Consider the following 16,220-nt stretch of genomic DNA (forward strand, 5'->3'; position numbering starts at 1 on the left):
TCCACCCACCTCCCCTTGGCGTCACCCAACCTCTTTTTGAGTCCGCTTACTATTACTTTGTTGACAGCCTCGGCTTGCCCATTTCCTTGGGGATAAGCCGGAGTGGAATATCTATTCGTAATGCCAAGATCACAGCAGTATTTCCGAAAGGCTTTGCTATCAAATTGTAAACCGTTATACGAAATGAGAGTATGAGGAATGCCGAACCTGGTAACGATATTCTTCCATACAAACTTTTTGCTTCCATGTCTCGATGTTTGATAATGGCTCGGCTTCAACCCATTTGGTGAAGTAATCCGTTCCCACGAGAAGCCACCGTCCGTTTCCCGTTGCTTTGGGGAAGGGTCCAACAATGTCCAAGCCCCATTGGGCAAAAGGCCATGGGCTAGATAGAGGATTCGGGACTCCACCCTGGTTGATGTATATTTGGAGCGAACCTTTGACATTGGTCACATTTCTTTGCATAATCTTGCGCTTCTCTCTGCATATTTGGCCACCAATAGCCCTGAGTAAGGGCCCTGTGAGCTAAAGACCTTCCTCCTGTGTGACTTCCACAAATGCCTTCGTGTAACTCTTCCAAAAGTAGCTCCGTTGCCTCGGGGTGTATGCATAGCAAATATGGTCCCGAAAAGGAACGTTTGTACAATTTTTGGTCCTCGGATAACCAGAAACGAGTGGCTTTCCTGCGAACTTTATCTGCTTCAGCCTTTTCTCCAGGCAGGATGTCATTCCTGAGAAATGTTACTATTTGATCCATCCAACTAGGCCCTGTCCTAATTTGAAGAATTTGAGTGGAGTTATTATCCGTCCCAGTGGGTTTCAACAAATCTTCAACGAGGATAACTCGTGGTAGACTTTGTGCCGAGGACGTCGCGAGCGTGGCTAATGAGTCGGCGTGGGTGTTGCCACATCTGGATACATGCAATAGTAGAAATGACTCAAATTTAGATTGCATATACCTGACCTGGGTTAGGTATTCTCGCATTCTGGAATCCCTTGCTTCTAGCTTGCCTTCTACTTGGCCTACCACCAATAGTGAATCCGAGAACATCTGCACCGTCTTTCCTCCCATTTTATGAACCATGTTCATCCCTGCGAGGACGGCTTCATACTCTGCTTCGTTGTTGGTGGCCGAGAATCCCAATCTCAAAGATATCTCAAAAGTAATACCCTCAGGGGAAATCAAAACTAGTCCGATACCCGAAACCCTCTCATTTGCTGCTCCATCAACATGGACTTTCCATAATGGAGGCCCTTCACACGAAATCATGCCTACTGATTTTTTACCCATGCCTTCTTGATAGTCTTCCAACGAAGGCTCAGCAAATTCCGCCACAAGGTCCGCGATGACCTGTCCCTTTATAGAGGTGCGGGGCATATACTTGATATCGAAAGCTCCTAGGACAGTTCCCCATTTGGCAATTCTTCCCATATAATCTGCACTTCGCAGAATTGATTTAAGAGGGAGTTGTGTAAGAACAACAACTGTATGAGACTGGAAGTAATGGGGAAGTCTTCGTGTAGCATGTACCACCGCCAAGATAGCTTTCTCCGGTGGCAAATAACTCGGCTCGGCCTCATGCAGAGATTTGCTTACATAATAAACCGGTCTCTCGGATGTTATTGTCATCTCGGATAAGAACCAAACTAACAGCATGGTTAGCCACCGCAATATATGCAAACAGAATCTCATCAACCTCTGGTCGAGACATAACTGGTGGTCGCGAGAGATATTCTTTTAGCTGTTGGAAAGCTACTGCGCACTCCTCGGTCCATTCAAAACCCTTCCATTTGTTTAATAATTGAAAGAAAGGCCTGCATCTGTCCGCGGACCGAGATATAAATCGGTTGAGAGCAGCAGTCATACCTGTTAGCCTTTGCACTTCTTTAGGATTCCGAGGTGGGTGTAAGCTGTTTATCGCCTTAACCTGAGCAGGATTCACTTCAATCCCCCGGTGAGTCACCATATATCCTAGAAACTTACCCGACCCCACACCGAAAGAGCATTTAGAGGCATTGAGCCGCAATTTATACTCTCTTAGCTTCTGAAAAGTGTTGCTCAGATCTTCCAGATGTGCAGAAACTTCTTTACTCTTTACCACCATATCGTCCACGTATACCTCAATATTTTTTCCTAGTTGTGCCTCAAACATCCTCGTCATCATCCTTTGGTAGGTAGCCCCTGCGTTTTTCAAACCAAAAGGCATTACCTTATAGTGATAATTTCCCGTAGGAGTGACGAATGCAGTCTTCTCCTGGTCCTCAACGGCTAAAGGTATCTGGTGATAACCTTGGAAAGCATCAAGAAAACTCATCCGAGGATGTCCAACAGTAGCGTCAACCAATTGATCAATTCGAGGCATTGGGAATGAGTCCTTTGGGCAAGCTTTGTTTAAATCTGTGAAGTCTACACAAACTCTCCACTTCCCATTCTTCTTTTTCACCACCACCGTATGGGCTAACCATTCAGGATAGAACACTTCTTTAATAGCCCCTGCCGCTTTGAGTTTGAGCACTTCCTCTTTTACGGCTTCAGAATGTTCTTTTGAGGACCTCCAAGGAGGTTGCCTCCTCGGCACTACAGTTGGATTGACCCTTAAATGATGACATATGAAGTTCGGATCAACCCCAGGGGCCTCATACGCGTTCCAAGCGAACACATCCATATTTTTCTTTAAAAATAAAATCAGCTCTGTCTTCTCTTCCTGCGGCAATTGAACTCCAACCTGGAAGAACTTTTCAGGATCATTGTCTATGATAATTTTCTCCAATTCTTCACACGTTGCTTCATCCACCTCGGCTATGGGAAGAGACTTTGATTGCTATGCTTCACCGTTAGCCGAGGACGGGGAGTCTGGTTCTGGTCGACGCAGAATTGCAGCCGTGACACACTGTCGAGCCACAGACTGACTCCCAAGTAACCCCACCACCTGATCTCCAGAATGAAATTTGATTTTGACATGCAAGGTTGAGGAAACAGCCCCTAACGCATGCAGCCAAGGTCTCGCCACAATAGCCGTATAGGGAGAGTAGGCATCGACCACGATGAAATCTACGTCTACCACCTCCGGACCTGATTGCACAGGCAGTCTAATCTGTCCCTTTGGAACAACAGCTCTCCCTTCGAAGCTTATCAAGGGTGAGTCATATGGCATAAGATCTTCAACTCTTAACTTCAAGCCTCTAAATAGGTCAGGGTACATGATATCTGCACCACTACCTTGATCAACCATTACCCTCTTTACATCATAGTTCCCTATTCTGAGGGTTACCACTAAGGCATCATCATGAGGTTGGATGGTCCCCATCTTGTCCTCTTCAGAGAAACTTAGGACTGGCAGGATACTTGCCTTGATCCTCTTCGGCTGATCCCGTGACTCCTCGGCCAATGTTCGAGCAACTGACATTACCCTGAAAGGAGCTGAGCCAGTCCTACCAGGTGCCGCAAAAATGACGTTGATAGTACCTAGAGGAGGTCTGGATGAAAAAACCGTCGTGGTTTGCCACTCCCGATTGGTTTCCTCGCCCGTTGGGTTGGTACAGAAACTGCTTCAGCTTTCCCTCTTTAACCAATTGTTCCAGATGATTCCACAAAGTGCGACAGTCCTCGGTGGTATGACCTCTCTCCTGGTGATAATGGCAGTGGAGATTTTGGTTGCGTCTCAAAGGGTCCCCTGCCATTTTATTTGGCCATTTGAAAAAAGGCTCATGCCTTATTTTCTCCAACAGCTGCTGCACCGGCTCCCTGAAGACGGTGTTGACCACTTGTGGGGGTATGTGGCCAGCCTGCCTGGAAAAATCCCGCGTAGGCCTATTGTTGTTGTATCGGTCCGACCTGAAATCCCTCCTTTCTTGTGGGATAACCTTCGCCTTGCCCTTTCCCTGCTGCTGATCTTCCTCAACCCTTTTGTACTCGTCGATGCGATCCATCAGTCGACGTACGCTTCTGACAGGTTTCTTCGTTAAGGATTTCCTCAAGTCATGCTCCGTTGGTAGGCCGACCTTGAAGGTCCTTATTGCTACATCGTCAAAGTCTCCGTCAATTTCGTTCAACATTTCCCAGTACCGGTCCGTATATGTTTTCAGGGTTTCCCCTTCCCTCATGGCCATAGATAGTAAAGAATCCAATGGACGAGGAACTCTACTGCACGTGATAAAGCGAGAACCAAATGCCCTGGTAAGCTCTTTGAAAGAATCAATGGAGCCTGCCCTTAAGCCGTCAAACCATCTTATGGCTACGGGCCCTAGGCTAGAAGGAAAAATCTTGCATAACAAAGTTTCATTCCTGGAATGCACTGCCATTCTCTGGCTGAAGTGGCTTACGTGCTCTACAGGATCCGTCCGACCATTGTAAAGAGTGAAGGCCGGTTGTGTGAAGCGCCGAGGCAACCTTCCTTCTTCCAATCTGCGCGCGAAGGGTGATCTGGAGATTTGGTGCAATGCTCTTCCCATTGCGTCATTTCCTAAGCCCCTCGAGGGGTAGTCTCTGCCATGTCTCCCATGCAGATTGTCTTCTTCGGAAGAGGCATATTCACCTGGGGGAGTCCTGGATCTTTGCCCGTAATCGCCATCCTCGGATCCTTCCGAAGAGGGGTCAGAGGTCGGAGGAGTTCTCCTTCGCCTCTCGTGGCGCAATCTCCTCTTTAGGCCGTCAATCTCCTTCTGCATGGCCCTGGCATTTCTCTCATAAGGAGCTCTGCTTCCTCCTTGCGAATGACTTGCACTTCTGATGGTATGTGTAGTATGTACACTTCCCTCTCGGTTCTCTCCGTGATCAGGATGCAAGGAGTGATCCTCACGCTGAGAGCCCACGGACTCCGCACTGCGTTGTGGTCCTGATCCTACCATGATGTCCTAAACTTCCTTAAAGACTAAATTCCCACAGACGGCGCCAATTGTAAGGACACAATTCAAATTCCCAAACTACGACTGGGAGAAAAATGGGCTTGAAAGGCCTTTCTTCACAATGAATTTGTAGAGGATGGGCTTGTAATTTAGATTTCAAGGATGGTTTAGACAATCACAAAAAGAACGGGCTTTGGGCCCAATAGAACAGAACAAAGAACCGTTTGCAAAGAGTAAGACTGAGAAATCGTCCTCGGATTGTGTCCGAGGATGGTTTATAATAATATTTCACAAGTTTGGATACAAGTGTTGATAATCATTTACTATTGGCTCTCTCTCTTTTACTCAGAAAGTCCTCTCCCTTTCTTCGTATGCCTTTCCTCCTATTTATATCCTTTTCCTTCCCTTCATCGCCTTCCACTCTCCTGGTTACAATCCTCATTTTTGGATACTTGTCCCATCCATCCTTCCCTAAAGCCCGATGGGATTAGGGACCAAGTTCCAAGCTCGATGTTCAGGTCCCATCCTTCCATCTATACAGTCAGCGTATCAATTTACAGAGCCTTTAATGTATGGGCGGTGGTAGCAGCTTTATTTTTAGACATTCCACCGTTCTTTCTACCGCCCTCCACGTATACCGTGCATCCCCATAATTGTAGGACTCTTTATAATATAACCCAGGGATACTAAACTTCTCTTCCTATGTCCTCGGCATTGTAATCCGAGGACAAATCTACTCCTCGGACGTGTTTGGATATGTAAATAGTCCACGACCATTTTGATGTCTTCGGATTTTGGGTTTCCAGCCCAAAATACTTTGTTTGGGCCATCCTTCATATACTATTGGGCCCAATACCCCTACAAAACCTTTTCCAATTCTTTCTTCTCCTTTTTTTTTTTTTTTTTTGAAATTACCCTCTTTTTACAAAAACATTTTCAAAATAGAACTCCTTTCTTCAAATCATATTCTCAAAATAAATTCATAGAATTTTCAAAAGTAAACCCTTTTTATAATTAAAAAAACCGTGAATCTTTTTCTTGAAACCCTAAAATGGCACGTCTTTTTTCTAAATAAACTCTTTTCAAAAAAAAAAAAAAAACTTTTTCAAAAAAAAATGAAAATTTGTTTCCTATTTCAAATTTTTCTTGTTCAAAAGAAATCTTTTCTTTCAAAAAAATGATGAAAGTAGTTTTCAAAAACTTTCCATTTTTATATATAAAAAAACAATAAAACCTTTTCTCATAAAAAATATATATATTTTTCCCAAAACTTTCCTTTCAAAAAATATAATAAATGTTTTCAAAGAAAAATTCTTTTACAAAATATGTGAATTTTCTAAAGAAAAATTCTTTTACAAAATATTTGAATTTTCTAAAAAGAAATCCATTTCAAAATAATTCATACATTGTTGTTTAAAACTTTTTCTTAGGATTGCATCTATAGAGATTTGTGCCTATGGTTCAATTTCATTGAACCCATAGGCGCTAATCAAGCTTACATAGTTCCTCCCCTTCTTGGTACTAATGTACTATTATTTTGTTCTTTTTTGCATGATAAGATAAGAAAACGTGGTGGATAACAACAAGGTGCTACTCTTCCAACTCCCTCTCTCTCTCTCTCTTTTTTACGTTGTAATGTCTTTGGGTAATACTATGTAATATTCACATGCTAATTACATAGTAATTAAATATTTACATGCTAATGTATATATTATTTCTAGCAATGTGGTAAATGTCCTTCACATGTTATATGTGTGTGTGTGTTTTCGTTTGAATAAAACTTTTTTTCAAAAAACCAAAATGCCAAATATCTTATTTCTTCACTCACACATAATTGAATTTCTGAGTCCAAGATCTTTGGTTCAAGACTTTTGGTTCCAATGGGGTTCGTGCGCTCTTGAAGAGCGCTATTTGTCATCAGATCAATACACCAATCAGTTTTTGGTGTAGGCAGGGATTAAATCTCAGATCTCTTATTTAACCAGACCACGAAGCCTGTCCACCTCTTTCATACTTTATTTAAAGTCCACGTCCACCTCCTCCTTCTATACTGAACCATATTAAGGGAGTGAAGAAAAAGAAAATCACCACCAACAACAACAACAGCAGCAGCTTCAGCTTCACCCCAAAGAAGATCAGTCCGGTTTCCAAAGTCGCCAAAGACGGGCCGCCGGGGCCTTACCCCTCTCGCTACTACGCTGTCTTAGACGACCATCTATATTCTGTTGGTGGCCTTGACCCTGATTTCTCAGCTTCAACTATTGCGGATGTGTACGAAAATTACACACTCCCCCATGACAACCCTCTCAATATAGTCGGCTATATCCCCACTACCGACGTCTGGATGCTCAACCTTAAATGTCCTGACAAGGGTTGGGAACGTGGTCCACCCATGAAATATCGTAGACAAAACCCTCAGACCATTGTTGTTGATGGTAAGCTATATGTTTTTGGCGGCGGTTTGGGTTGGTTGCAACCCAAAGATACTTTCTCTGGCTGGATGGAGGTTTATGACCCCAAACTGCGTACCTGGGAAACCTTGCCAAACCCCCCAACTTATAGCAAGATCGACATGGATGTCATTTTCGCACACTCGAATTTTAAAGGCGAGAATCAGATCATAATAAATGGGCCGCCAGTACTCGGAGGAGATTCTAATGCGAAGGGTCATTACATTGCTTATGATGTGATATCTCGCTCTTGGAATCATGTGTTTAATGAGGCTCACCTTTCATGGGCAGAAGAAGTTCAGTGTAAAAGAGCTCAAGTTGTTTCTACTACTCTTTATTGGACTACCCTCCTAACTGAGTACACTGATATGATATTTATCTACGGATATAATGTATATTCGAGAGGGTGGACTCGGAGAAAGGTCAATATTAGATCCATTTTAATTGAGGGTGAAGATTTCCTTCCAACCGGTCCTGGTTTTCTCCACTTAGCTGGTTCGAAATTCTGCCTTCTGTTGTTTTCCTACCACAGACCTCATTATTATCTTAATTGTCTCATATTTGACCTCTATGGTGAAGCGAGTAATACAACCATTCTTTCCGTTCAGAAATACTTGTTGGATTCCTGTTTACAATTTCTGGACTGCATGATTATGTAGGTTTTCTCTTTTCTCTTTATATTTCTTTCATCTCTTATGCCATGCCACACACGCCCATATATTATTCTTCTCATTTTTTTATAATTATTCTTTGTACTAGTGGCAAAACACAGAGCAATGGTCCGTCCCGTTTTACATATCGAATTGGGGAGTTCTGGTTTTCTAAGGATATATTGAGTATGCAGGTATTCTTTATTCAATGTTCTTATGCATGCACTTTATAAAAAAGATGACAGTTGTCATTTTTTTTTTTTTTTTTCAGTTAAAACGCTTGATTATAAAGAACAAAACAACCCATAGCAACATTACAAACTGGCCACAGAGACCAATGTTGTGGCTACAAGTCTAAGGTCAGACTGACCATTTACATCAGATACAAGCAAGTTAACTAAATCAACAAAGGGTAGTTACAATTGAAACTCCTTACAGTTGTTAATAAAATCCAGATCTACCTAGTAAATATCCAATATGAGACTCATCACACACCCACACACATCACACAATCAATCAAATTGGGGCATCACAATCTCCCCCACTTAAATCTCTAATGTCCTCGTTAGGACCAAATTTGTGGAGTAATGTCTCTGAGCCCACACGGGGTTACCGGGCCGACTCTGATATCATATGTAACGATCCAAGGAAAAGCGTTAGCCACATCTGCGCTATACCTCAAAAGGACTAGTCACAATTAAGGCTTTTTGTAGTTGTTAATAAAATCCAGATCTACCTAGTAAATACCCGATATAGGACTCATCACACACCCACACACATCACACAATCAATCAAATTGGGGCATCACACACTTCCTCTTTCAACTCATCATTGACATTCAAAGAAAAATATACCCATGATTTGTCTTGGCTGATTCTTTGTCCAGCTTCAGAACAAAATTTCTCTAGCACTTTCATCATTGCATCACAAGCACGAGGATCCACTTTGCTGAATGGGATGATATCATCCGCAAAAATAAGATGGGAGAAGCCCAAGTTATTCTTTGAAGCCTTCAAAGTGACCCAATCACCATCCACACATTTTTGTTCAATGAGGTGTCCCAAATATTCCATGCATAAAATAAAAAGATACGAGAACAAAGGATCCCCTTGTCTTATGCCCCTCGTTGGTTCAAAGGACTCCAAGGCACCCCCATTAACCAAAATGGAAGTGCTTGTAGACGTGACAAAGCCCATGATAATCCTTGATAACTTTGGGGGAAAATGGAAGGCTTGAAGCACTCTATGGATGAAGTTCCTTTCCAAACGATCATATGCTTTTTCCAAATCCAACTTTACAGCCATGTAGCCAATTTTTCCTTTCTTCCTATCTAAAGCATGGAACAACTCTTGAGTGATAAGAACATTATTAGTGCCCCTATGGCCAGGAACAAAGGCCGTTTGCATTGGCGAAATTAACTTGCTAAGATGGGGTCTGATGTGACCAATTATAATCTTTTTATAAACGGAATTGCATAAGCTAATGGGCCTGTAGTTGTTCAAAGACTCTGGATTTTGGCATTTGGGAATCAAGGAGATTAATGTCTCATTTAGATAGCTCGGCACAACTCCTCGAGCAAAAATTTGTTTAATCTCCATACATACAGAATTCTTAACATCTGGCCAGAAGTGTTGATAAAAGCCTGCATGAAGCTCGTTGGGTTCTGGAGCCTTAAAAGGCTTGAGAGCCCATAAACCCAATCTGATCTCCTCATTTGTCACTACACCATCAATTTTGTCTCTACCTTCCTCTTCCAGAAAACAACAAGAGAAATTAGAGACATCCAAAGTCATGGAGGATAAATTATTCTCCGTGGTATATAGCTTCTTAAAACCGGCCCTAATATGTTCCTTAATTTCATCCTCCCCAGTCAGCCAATTCCCAGAATCATCCTTAACACATCTTATCTTATTTCTATGTCGCCTCACTAAAGTGGAGACATGAAAAAAGGAAAGGTTTCGATCCCCACAAGTAGTTGCGTTAAGTCTGGATTTAAGCGCCCAAAACTCCTCTTCTTGCAAAAGAATTAAGGAATACTCCAAAATTAACTGATTTTCTAACTCCAAAATAAACTCATTAGAATGATTAGCTAAGGCTTTTTTTAGCACCATTCAATCTAGCTAACACCCTCCTTTTTCTTGCAAATAAATTCCAAAATACTTATGTATTCCACCTTCTGACTCTATCAATAAAATCCAAAATTGCTTCCTTCAAAATTCTATTCTCTGTCCAAGCTTGCTGCACTACACTCGAAAAATCCTAATGCAGAAGCCACATCATTTGGAAACAAAAGGGCTTATTCAAATGATTCATAGTAGCCCTACACAACTCAATTAGAGCTAGACAGTGATCCGAGAAAGTTCTAGGTAGGTGTGTCATTATGGCTTCTGGGTAAAGAAGACGCCAAACAGGGTTAGCAAAACATCTATCTATTCTTTCCAAAATAATATTAGAAATTGGCCTACAGTTTGTCCAAGTAAACTTAGGACCCGCAAAGCCCAAATCCAGCATATTGCATTCATCCAAGCATTCCTTAAACTCTAGGGCTCTGTTCAAATTAACTTGATTCCCCCCAAATTTATCCTTCCCACACAATACTTCATTAAAGTCACCCAACATGAGCCAAGGTAAGTTGTGGAGATGAGCCACAGTTTTAAGGTTACCCATAAATTCTTCTTTCCACTAACCTACGACTAGCATAAATTGTAGAAATAAACCAGGTAAAATTAGAAGAACGCACCTTAACAGATGCATGAATCTCCTGCTCCGTGGAAGATAAGGGAAGCACTTCAACATCTTCTGTTTTCCAAAGAATCCATAATCCTCTAGCATCGCCAATAGTATCCATAGTTATAAACCCATCAAAAGGCAATCCCTCTATTATTTTCACTGCTCTATCTCCACCCACTCTCGTCTCTGTAACCACCAAAATAGACGAACGATGATTTATAGCCATTTCAAAAATTCTTCTTTTGAAATCAGCATTCAAAGAATATAATAATAATATTGTGTGTAATTGCATGTATTCTTTATGGAGTAATTAATGAGACCAGAGTCTTATGGTTCAATGACACTATCAGATCATTCCCATGGGAGAACTTGGGTTCGAATGCCCCCTCCCCACTTGTTGTAAGCAGGAAAATAGAACAATAACTGATGAGAATCTAGGTGACATTTATAGGAAATTTCACTGGTAAAACGTGGGTGAGCGGCCCTAATTAGACAAACCATTAAGAGTAGTAACATAATGTAACAATTAATGATAGAATTCTCAGTTTTAAATATTACCATGAACTCTATGCTTTTATAGCTTTTTTGTTCATAGCATGAATAATGGCAGAAAGTTGTACAGTTGATCTTCTTGAATTTGAAGTAATAGCAACTAGTCCTAAATCAAGAGATGGTTATGCTTAAGGAGTTTTTGGAAACTATTTAGTTGATTGCAAAAATATCATTCAGAGGTGACAGGGAGAAAACTGAATAATGAATATTGTTTAAGAGGGAATGCATACTCAGAAAAGGAAGCATATGTTGTTATTTTTAAATTAAGGAATATTTATGAAACTGTTGACAATACATGTTGCTAAGGCTTACGTCTTTGGAGTTAGGGAATCAAGGAATTTGCTTGATAATGCTTTTTTTCTTGACTACTTGTTTAGCTCATCCCAAAATGACTGTTTTTCTTTTGTACTCTGAAGCTCAAGAGAGAGAGTAGAGGCTTAGAAGGAAAGGAAGAAGGAGAAGAGGAGGAGGAGGAGAAAGAGAAGAAGGGGAGATGGTGAGGTTGGGCAGGAAATGCAGAAATATAAACATAGGCACAAGGATGGCAGGAACAATGTTCATTTTTCATGTTTGTAAATTATATATATTGCTTCCTGTAGTATAGTCATGGTCTGCCTGCTCAATTCAATTATCTACATTGTCTATGCTCAATACTTCAAGATGTTTTTCCCCCTCTTCTTTGGGTGTGCATCAATTTATTTATATGCGTGATGTATGTTTTATTCTAGAATTATTTTTTCTTTGTTTAATCTTCAAGTGAAAATAGAAGCTTGGGTGAGAAAAATCTTACACCAATAATATTCTATTAACCGTCATTTTCTATCTTTTGTTTAGATAAGTGCCTTCATCTATTTTTGTATTTTTCTTTCTTAAACAGCAAAGTTTTGTTTAGATTAGAAACCTCTGCCATTAGATTAGGCTGCATGCACTATAAATATTTGTGGATCTGGTCTTTTTTCTCCTGAGATTAATTTAAGGTGCATGCTCATTCTACGTTGGTTGTCCCCAATAAAATCATAAACTGGATTGGAAACTTAGAATTGGCACTGTGCGATGTGCTTTAATTGAAGAATATAATGTGATTTTTATACAGCTAAGATTCTTTGGTTCTCACAACAATGGTAAATTGATGTTTGAGCTTTTTAATTGTAGCAGAGGATTCTTGCATTCTTATTGTAGCTTAATTGGCAAGCCAGTTGCAAGCTAATGCAAGGTATAATTTCATCTGTTATAAATGATTCTTAATTTCAATTCTTTGTGCTTTCAAGTTTGTAGAAGTTGTTAACTAAATGGAATCAGGTGGTCAATGTAACATCGGTTGTTGTAGCTTTCTTGCCGCTACCAGCACCTTTGTTTTTTTTTTGTTTTTTATAAATGGTCATTAAATATGATTTAGGCTTGGTTATTTTGGTTGGATTGGCTCTCTGCCATCAATATACACAAACCATCCATCATGGTTTATGGAAAAATAGGCTAGTGCTTTTGAGGTGTTAATAACCTCTACAGCATCCACTGTGTTATTTACTTCAAAATAATCTCTACAGCATAATTATTGGATACTCTCAAAATATCATAAATATATACTCTCCTCTCTCACATAACTAGAGTTTTATTAATTAAATTCATGGTAGGATCTACAATTCATATGGGAGGGGGAGTATGCATTTATTGTACTCCCAGAGTATTTAAAAAAATTCCTCCATATACAGCCAACATATGTCTTGCTCCCTTATGATTTTTTTGAACGAGAGCAAGAAGACAATGGGAGAAAGAGAGAGGGGAAGAAGATGATGGCGTGAAAAGCAAAGAGTTAATGCTATATTTTTCCTTTAATAAGAAGAGTTAACACTTTTAAATCACTAATTTTTAGAGAACAATAATGACTTGAGCATGAGTGTTTTTTCACCGTTAGATCTAATAAAAAACAATGATCTAAAAAATGTGCAACTCTTGCTAAGATTTTTTTCTTTTTTTGAGAAATCTGACAAGGAGTTTTATTATGAAAACAGAAAACTTCTGGCTTTCGTTACAAGAAGAGAGACATCAACTGGGATATGCTCTAACCAATACTAAGGTGCATACAAACATTTACCTTTTTTGCTAACTTGTCAGTAACTGAATTGCCAATCCTACATACATGATTAAAAGCAACAGTTCTCAAACTTGAAGTAGCAACCCATGAATCTTCGATGAGGTGACCAAAATGGGCGAGACAAACAAACCCCATTTGAAATTAGAGACTTAGTATGCATTTGGATTTTGCGTTTTTGCATTTGCGTTTTTTTTTTCCCTGGACAGCGCCTCTTGCACTGTTCATTGTCCATAAACAGTGTTTTTAGGCTTATAAACAGTGTCAAGCGCATGAACAGTGACTTTTTTATTATTTTTTTATTGTTTTTAGTTTTCGGCAAAATAATTGATATCCAAACGGACCCTTAATAATCATCTCAACGTCTTTCTCGAAAACCACATCTTGGGGACCTATTTCAGATGCAAAGGCTATAGCTCTTCAACAGGCAAGAGCTTCCATTTCATCAACTGATGGAGGCAGATTAATTTTTTCTAACAAAGCCCCAGTGACCTACCCTTCACTGTCCCGAATAATGACTCTGATACTTGTTGCTGAGATGTCCTCAAAATTTGACTCTGATACTCTTGCATTGTTCATTGTCCATGAACAGCGCTTTTAGGCTTATGAACAGTGTCAAGCGCGTGAACAGTAACTTTTTATTATTTTTTTATTGTTTTCAGTTTTTAGCAAAATAAGCAGTATCCAAACAGACCCTTAGTGATCATCTCAGCGTCTTTCTCGAAAACCACGTCTTGGGGACCTATTTTAGATGCAAAGGCTATAGCTCTTCAACAGGCAAGAGCTTCCATTTCATCAACTGATAGAGGCAAATTACTTTTTTCTGACAAAGCCCCAGTGACCTGCCCTTCACTGTCCCAAATAATGACTCTGATACCTACTGCTGAGATGTCCTCAAAATTTTCCTTATAACAAGAAGGCAGAGGGGGATACCACTGTTTGGCCGAGCAATATATTTGGGGGAGTGCTGAGAATCCATAACAACAAAGAACTCAAGTAGGCTAGACATGACAGTGGAATAAACCTGGGAGTATGGCAGTGAAGCTTGCTGCAACGAGATAGCATTTCTCTTATGCCATATGCTCCAACCAATCATGGCGAAACACTCAACAAGGTTTAGCTCTCCAATCTTTAGAATACCTATGAATAAGTCACTGAATGTTGCAAATTTTTCTAGAAGGCGAGACCGACAAAATTTACCCTCCCACCATATTTCCCTGACCATCTAACATCCCCAAATGGCATGCACTGAATCTTCCAGCTCCAAGTTGCAAATATCACAAGTGGCATTTTTGGTGATGTGTCTTCTAAACAAGTTCTTTTTGGTGGGTAAGGACTCATTACATGCCCTCCAAATAAAATGCTTGACTTTGGCCGGGACCTTCAGACCCCAGATATTGTTCCAAAACATTGAATGGGCTGCTGGATTAGACGTACCTGGTTGCAAGGAAGCCTCTTTGGCCAAAAGCAATTTATAGGCATAGCTAGTCGTTTAATTTCCTTGGGTTGTTCCTTGCCATATTAGCTTATCTGGGATGCATCTGTTACTTAGGGGCAAACTCAGAATAGACTTTGCTTCATGAGGTAGGAATTCAACAGAAATCCTGTCCTCCAACCAACCTGGACCTTCGTCATCCATAAGAGCACAGACTCGGGCATTGAGTGGCAGGCTTTTCTGAGGGGATATGACCTTACCCTCTGGTAACCATGAATCACCCCGAATTTTAACTTTCTGACCATCACCTATACGCAAAGTAGAACCTAGACCAACCACATTCCTAGCCTTCAAAATGCTTTGCCAAGTATAGGAACCTCCAATCTCGACATCCTCATCCATGATTGAGCAATTAGGGAAATACTTAGCTTTGAAATATATACGTGGCATTAATTTATGTAGCCATATGGCACAATAAAGAACGATTAACAAAAAGTCAAACGTTTCAATTTTATATTATACTAGTCAAACGAGTAACATGATATATAAATTGATATTAGAAAATTTGTAGAAAAAAGTAACATAATTAAACTAAATTTTGTTTAGACAAAGTAGAACATAATTGAATCATTTTTTTGGTTTATTTTAATAAAATAATGAGTTCTAACCAAATAAATAAATTATATATATATATATACACACACCATAATTGAATGTGGAAAAATGCTCAATTTCATTTTTTTTTTTTTCTTTTACATCTTCCCCTAGATTGATAGAAGTTGTAAGATAAATTCCCTAATATTTGAGTACTTGAACATTGAATTTGAATGGTTTAATGAGTAAGTTCTATAAATCCATAATCATAGTTTTTAAAAATACTTCATCCTACCAAAAGTCTTGTAGTTCAATTAGTATGTTCAGGTGTTGTTTCCAACTGAGATATTTAAGTTTTAATCCCTCTACATTCAAGCTTACACATATTAGCAAAATGGATATCTTGCACTATCTTAATGATGTTGCTACTCTATATAGATTGAAATGATTATGTATTCAAGTGTTTATTGTAAACTATTACAAAAAGTAGTAAAAGCAATGAAATTTGCAGCCCTAAGAGTAAAAAATGTTTCTACTATGATGAAGAAGAAGAAGAAGAAGAAAAAAAGACCTCCATTCTAGACTAACAAAGCAAATTTATGAATCCTTGATCCTCTTTTGACAAACAAATTTACTATCCTATCTATGATGACTTTCTAATAGTGCTTGGATAAAAGTTGAATGCCACTTAAAAGAAATGGGGAAAAGGAGAATAAAATGGGAATAAAAAAGGAAGATGATTTAGAAAATTAGAATTGCAAGAAGACATTTCCAACCAAACTCAGGTTGGTATTAGCATGCTGCATCTTATGAAATAGAGATTATGCAACAAAAAATATGAGTATGGGGTTGCATCATAAAATGCATAAGGTTAG

General features: G+C 39.8%; 1 long non-coding RNA gene across 1 annotated transcript; it reads left to right on the top strand.

Annotated features, from left to right (window-relative positions):
- The first annotated feature begins 7,498 nt into the window (after positions 1-7,498).
- LOC142643825 (uncharacterized) lies at positions 7,499-12,011 on the top strand. The gene is made up of 3 exons (XR_012845921.1): positions 7,499-7,950; positions 8,055-8,139; positions 11,644-12,011. It is a non-coding gene; the product is annotated as an uncharacterized LOC142643825 (long non-coding RNA).
- Positions 12,012-16,220: the final 4,209 nt, after the last annotated feature.

Source organism: Castanea sativa, chromosome 7 (genome assembly GCF_040712315.1).
Source record: "Castanea sativa cultivar Marrone di Chiusa Pesio chromosome 7, ASM4071231v1".
Taxonomy (NCBI): Eukaryota; Viridiplantae; Streptophyta; class Magnoliopsida; order Fagales; family Fagaceae; genus Castanea; species Castanea sativa.